The sequence below is a fragment of the Lates calcarifer genome, linkage group LG17, assembly GCF_001640805.2.
Source record: "Lates calcarifer isolate ASB-BC8 linkage group LG17, TLL_Latcal_v3, whole genome shotgun sequence".
Lineage (NCBI taxonomy): Eukaryota > Metazoa > Chordata > Actinopteri > Centropomidae > Lates > Lates calcarifer.
This window is the reverse complement of record NC_066849.1, coordinates 16,474,365-16,481,749: the sequence shown is the minus strand read 5'-3', so window position 1 is coordinate 16,481,749 and position 7,385 is coordinate 16,474,365.

The window sequence follows — 7,385 nt, the reverse complement described above, 5'->3', positions numbered from 1 at the left end:
GATGCTGTTGCTGCAGTTAATGTTCACAACAAATTAATACAAATAACATGTACAATTTTAAATTAATTTATTTAGAATGTTCAAATATTGAATCTACTATTAATTCAGCAGTTGTGTCACGAATTTTGCAATCAAGCAACAGATGTCCCATTGATGGAAAAATGGTAATAAATTCTAAATAATGTTTCTTAAATACACTGAATATCATCACTACCAGGCTAGAAAAAAGAGAGCCACTTGGAAAAATATACTTTGATGTAGCTGTACACTCATCTAGTAATGTTAATGGTAAAAACAACTTGTTTGATTGGAAACTAGGTGGACTTTAGTTTAAATGTTTAAATGTATCCAATCAACTCAACAAAAAACTAATCCTGTTATACAATCCTGCTGAGGTGACCAATTACTGCAGTCTGTTGTTTACTGCATAAATTTCCCATGAGCTGTGGACCTCCACTATGGCTGCTCCATAATGTATTACATGATATATCGCCTATATCCCTGTATAAGGACATAGCTCGAAGAATGTTTTAATTCTCATAATAATTCCTGTCTCCAGTGTAACATAATGGTAGCTCTTGAATAAGAGAGAATATTTTTCAGCTGAGCTAAATTGGTGACCTTTCCAAGCTGAACCCCACCCCTGTAATGTCTAAGCTTATGCCAGTTACCACATTTAAGCCTCGCAGTGGAGTCACAGGGAGAGAGCTGCATACCACTAATGCAAGTGAATGAAAATACTTTATGTGGTATCATATTGAAAAAGACTAATTTTTGAGGTCATAAACATAAGGATATTTAGAAATTTCCTTTGGCCTTGACAACTAAAGGTACTTTGTTCTAGAGCTGAAGCGTATCCCGACCTAAGGGGAGAGTTTTTAATAGTGCGAGGAGAGAAACACATTTTAAACCACTGCAAATGCAATTGAGGAGGAAGAATTTGATTAAGAGGGCGGTAATCGAGTCAGTGTGCTATAACCAGAGGCCTGGTGCTGCGATCTGCTATTGCACAAGTGTAACGAGAGTGAATTTAGCACCCGGCGTGGGCATTTTGTTAATCCAGCTCTGTAATTTAGTCCTTCCTCCCCCATCTTTCAATTATCATTATCATAAAATGAAGTGAGGCCTGAGAAGCTCTACGTGCAGCAAAGTTTTATCCAATTACCCGCTCCAAAGCTTTGTGTTCTCATCTCTATTTAAGATTTTTCTTTTTTTTTTTGAAGTTCCTGCAATATCATTTGAAACCCCTTTTTCTGCTTAGAAATTCGGTGGGTCGATCAGACGTTAATCAGAGAAATACTGAGCAGAGATGAAGTTCTTATTTAAAACCGGTGAAGTGAGTCTCAGCAACTTTAATCTCATGCAGTAAAAGTTGCACTGTATGTGATGATATATGACGTGTGGACATGAACAAAGGCATATATTTGCACCTGGATTGAAAAATATGCAGTGATGTTTACTTAATTCACTGACATCACACTTCTATGTGCCAACAGAAAAATTTGATAGGTACACAACAGTTTTAGCCATATGTGTATGTGCACAGTCAGGGTTTTCTCTAATACCAAATAAAAGGAAAAAGGAAAAAGAGGGGGCAGAGGTCAATGACAACATACCAATTTCTTTCACACCGTTAGTCGGGAGTTTCATATGAACAATTAGGCTAATTCTAACCTCAGGCATTTTCCTCTCTGCACCTACTAACACCTTTCAGTTCAAGCCACTGTTAATAAGCCTCCCTGATGGTATAACTTATGATGAAATGCAGTAATGCAGAGGCGGGTTCACGGGGGCCAATCGTTAAGGAGATGAAATCAACTCCTCTGGGAGCCGAGAAGACCTAAATTGCTCTCTTAATTCATTAACAAGCAGATGTAGACCATCCATATTCAGCTCCCGATGGGGACTCACCAACCTAGGCAGGGGTTAAAGGGTCTTCTGCAGAGGAAGATGCCAGCTCGCTGACCCACCACCCATCAGCCTCCTTGTGTGGGAACTATCAATCAGGCTTCCACAGCCTTCACAGAAGGGCTCATCTTAATCGTGGCTTGGGTCTTCATCAAATATGGATAGAGAGACCTCCCAGTAATGTCTTAATTACTTAAGAAAAAGACAGCGTGCCGATCAGCCTGTCTGGGCCCGTAGGCAACAGGAAGCAACTTCCAAGGATGGAAAGATCTCTCACTCTGTTCTCCTGCTTCCTCCATCTCTACCTCCCATCCTGTGTGCATCGATCTCATCAGCGTGGAAGCTCGCTGACAGGAAATCAATCTGAGAGTCTTCTTAATAAAGCCCTAGACTCATTTCAGTTCCTCCTCTTCGCTCCACGAATTATGCTTCAGAATCTGACTGTCTCATCCTCCTTCATGTTGGTGAATCCGTATCTGGAAGACCTCAAGAGGGTCTGCCAATGCAGCTGCTGCTTAGGTTGAGAAAGTTTATCTCTTCAAATTACCTGAGATTTAAGAGTTTCACAGATGGTCAAATTCATGCTTAATTTGTGCACTTCTGTTAAATGCAAGGATTACATGGAGACTGTTTTTTTTTCTTTAAAATGTATTATCAATTCTTTTGATTGGTGATGGCAACTTACACCAGAACATAAACAAAACAAACCCTGACCTACAGCATAAACTAACTCTTACATTATCTCAACTTCTCACAGTGTATATACAACATACTATAAAATATTTATATTCATACAACATGAGTAATGTTATACAACAGGTGGAGTGAGCCAAATAATCCTATTAGTTGCAGATGCGTTCTAGCCTTGCTGTTTACATAATGAATTACCAGCTTTGCTTAATTGGTTGCTATGCCAACTCCTGGTTTCCAGGGAGCTAGCTGGCAGTCTGAATGTTTTAATTGATGTGCTTAATTGATGATTTACAATTTTTTGTTCTTGTGAGTATGCTACTTAACACACATAAATAACAACATTTTTTTCCTCATAAATTTACACTTATTTCTTTTATAATGGAAGCCAGTGGTAAATATTTTTCTGAGGGTTTCTTGTGTCATGCATTCACAACTTTGGCTACTCTGTATGCACAACATCCAACAAAGAGGCCATAACCATTTTAGACAAAAGGCAAGGTATGGAACACTGTGTGTCCATACACAAAGCCATTCATTTAATTGCATTTAATTGTAACTTTCACAACATCCATTCTAGAATCTTCTCAGTAATAAGAATGATTAATTTATTGTGAGGCTACAGCACAAGATGTTAACTTAGTCAGCTCTTTCAACTTTAGCTTCAGTGTCATTGATGTTCAGGTAGGAGCAGTCTGTCCATGTAATCCTCAGGTGGGACCAGTAAGCCAAGCGTCAAGAACCTAGGAGGCCGCCTCTGGCCCTGGAGGTCAGAGGGTGGAGGCGCCTTAGTAGTATTTCTCAGTATCCCTGCTGAAAATCCCACATGGGAAATCCAGATAATCCCTCATCTCTGTTGCTTGATGCTGTGACACGACTCAATACACAAACATGTACACAAACAGCAACACATGGAGTGTGCAGACACATCAGCAGTAAACACACAGTCAGTGCATGTGTACATTCACACGGTAAACAAGAGTACACACACACACACACACCTAGGCCCCAGCTCACCACGGTGTGGATAATCTCCTTTATCTAGCTGAGCAATGCTCACGAGGTCAACTCCCAGATTACCCCTGTGTGTGTGTGTGTGTGTGTGTGTGTGTGTTTTTATTTTCTAGTGAATGTTTGTTTGCCAACATGCACGGCTAACATTACTGATATATACTATATACTATGTTGCATATCTGCATTCAAATGAAAACTTCCATCTAAACATTTTCCTGCACTGACTTCTGTTATTTGAGGGAGGCTGGATTTATTCTAGAGACTCTTTTCATCAGAAACACAGCAGCTTCTCTCATTCTTTTTAAATAATTAAAACAATTGTTGTTTTCCTGATGAGTGACCTCTCTACAGTCATGGGAGAAATGACTAAATGATGGTTGACAATCTTGAGTTCAACATAGACCAAGACAGACCCAGTTTTGGTCTGGTGTTTGCAGACATCTGATGTCTTTACTATTTCACCAGTGTTCCCCAAAACAGTTCCGAGGGATGTCATTCACGTCTTCATTTTCCCTTTATGTACGTAAGGGTGCTGACTTAAATGTGTACTTGCTGAGATCCTTAAGTGTTTAGTGGCTTGTGTTAGTGCTGACGGTTTCTGACTCATTCGACCTTAGACCTCGTGTCAAGATTATTTTGTCACTCCTCCTGATCACAAGGTCAAGGGTGAATTTTAATGCTCGCAGCAGTTTTGGTTGCTTGTTGAAACTCCCTATGTTGATGTTAGGTAGCAAGTAAAGATCCACCTGCAAAATCTCTAGGACTAAGATTCATGAGCCTGCATGAGCCTCTTTGAACCACGAAGATTATCTAACCATAACCAGAGCTATGATCTAAACCTTTTCCCCCTATGCCTTAATCATAGAGGTTGTCGCTGCTGTTGCTGTCCTGCAGTTAGCTGAGTGGTATAAATAAAGATTGCAGAGATATAGAGAGACTTTTCAGCTCTGTACAATGGTGATTAGATAGAGGGAGTGTAGTCATATAACATTATGTTAACTTATGTGCTCTCAATTCATGGTACAATATACCTTACACTGTTACTATATTAGCTTGACAATCTGTGTTGACATTACCTTTCAGTTTAACAAAAGAAATTAGGCATAGCAAGAGATACCTATGAACAGAAAGGAATTTTAATTCCATCTTACTGTATTTCTGAGCTTCTCCTTGCACACTCTAATTAACTGCATAGGGAGAAAAAAGTATTACGTTAATTGTGTGGCCACTGAGCTTGGCTGAAAGAGGAATCTAATCTTATTAATTGTTATCATTTTAATTAGAGTATAGGAAAGTGTTTCCTTTTGCCAGAATATCCTCTTTTCTTCTTTCATTTACATCAACTAATATCTTTTAATTTAGCTTTTATTCACTGCACATTGTGTGATTTCTTGTTTTGCATTTTTTTTTTTAAAAAAAAGGGCTTCATCTGTATTTTTGTCCACTGACCTCTGTGGGGTCATGTATGGATCACAGAGGCAGATGTGCGGGGGGGGGTTGCCTCTGAAGAACAAATGAGATCGGGATGTGTCAAAGGCAAAGGTTCTTGGCTTTGATCACTGCGGAGAGTCGGTGCGCCGGGGGAGCTGTCAGCCTCAACAGGGGGCGCTGTGGATGTGCTCACAAAAAGGGGCTGCTGTGCCGCAGTTAAAGGGTATCGAATCAAAGGGAATCACTCCAACCATCATGCTCCCAATCACTGCTAATTACTTGTCCGTGACTCAATTAGGTGAATGATTAATTGCTTTCCAGAGAGATGTGGAGGGATTCAATTACAAACAACACATAGCAACAAACCACTGTTCACCTCACCTCTGCTTGCAGCCCAGACTGAAATGAGGCAGACCATGGTCAAATACCATACATAGCATTTCAGTTTTTATTGGAACATTTAAACTGGTTTCCATACTAAGGTGCTGCTGCACGGTTTAAACCTCTATCTGTAAAATGTGTGCTGAGCAAGTGTTCTCATGTAGTGTGTCCCACTGGCTGCAGGCCCCTGATGAACCGCTCATTGGAATGGACTGGCAAAATGCCTCCAGAAAAGAACCAATCCGGGGGAGTCTGGCACATTTTCATCGAGGAGAGGTTTTGGATTAAACAAAATCTATGATAAAGCAAAGTGTCTCGCAAGGCCAAATCTCTGTCTGCGCTCCTCCCCGGCCCTCAGCCCTGTGTATCAAACAAAGTGACATTTGAAAGAGAGCAGAGAAGGAGAGTGGGCAGATGAAGGGAGGTGCTGGGAGTGAGAGAGCAGGGAGGTAGCCACAGAGCCATCTGGCTGGAGGAGATGGATTTCATTGAATTTTTCTCTCAGGAAATCATACAAATACCTTCAACTTAGACAGATGAAAAAAAAAAAAAGCGAAGCCTGTTATGTATTAGTCCAATATTAAACAAATGTCATCTATTTTTGTCTTCGCTTTCCGCTAAAGGAGGTCACTGCTAGTCTGAGCAGCTACTGAAACCCATCAAGGTCTCTTCCAATACATTCACATGTGTAAATTAGATTTGCATTCTAGCACTTTTTGTGTAAACTCCTGCTGACTCTCTCTTTTGTCATCAAGGCTAAAGAGGGAGGTAAATAGTGTGTCATGCTGTAGCTAGGTGAAAGAACATCACTAACCTCACCTCAGGCTGCTCCACTGTTGCTCAAGCTGCCACAACAACTAGCCTGTCACTCACTGTCCACACCTATTCTGACATATTCCAATAAGCTGGCACTGACATCCATCTCATCTTGAACATCTCTAAGATGAGCGTGACAGAGCTAATTGGGATTTTGTGTGGGCCGTAGCATCTCTTTTGTTTCTTGAAAGGTTTTGAATGACAGGTTGTGCTTCTTTTTCACACTTGACCTCATCGCTAATCCAACATTTATTGAAAAATAGTTAAACACTCGAAGCATGCAAACAATCAGACAGTTAATTCTGACTTGTTACTGTATGAACTCACATGATTTGTGTGAGACTGTCTATCATAGCCTGTTTTTCTTGCATGGTAGGTAAATTACACTGTTCAAAACACACAGAGCTTTCATTGTGCTGTGTGATAACAAGGATGATAATTGGGGCGTGTTTTTATAAAAATTAAAGATGATATAATTATGGATGAAACAACTCCTATAACTGATTATCTGTGTTGATGCTTTGCATGGCCAATAATTCCCCTTAATCTTTAACTTTAAACCATTATAAAAGATTATTCTGTTAACTGAACATGAGTCACTCTGCTAACAAAGTGCACCTTGTAATGACTTAACATACATTGTCACCTGCAACAAAGCACCAATAAGTGCACAGTTCTACTTTGTGACAATTGCAGATTTCCCGCTTACATGAACTGTCAGTGCAACACAAATAGTGTGTAAGAAGTAAAAGACGTGGAGTCTTTCCCACGGCCGAACAATGACAACAACATAGCGTGCTTGCATGTCTCAGTACTAGTTTCCGTCATTCCAATCTCTGAATGAGGTATAGTCTACCCAGCACACCTCCATTGTCCTCACAGAAGGCAATTTCCAGTTTGAATAATAACTTTCTTCTCCCTTCTACTGTCTCAACTCGTCTTTTTCTCATGCCCGTACATTTCTGCCTCTTCATCTCAGACCACAAGGTGCGTCATCTTTTCTTGTGGAGAAAGACTGGGAAGGCCTTTAAAGCCTACTAACCTAACACACGCTTCTTCACACAAACACAAACCCTTGAGCAGGCACAAATCCTGTCAGAAACTAAAATAGGAGAGCTGCGCAGTGTGGTGGGACAAAATAACAG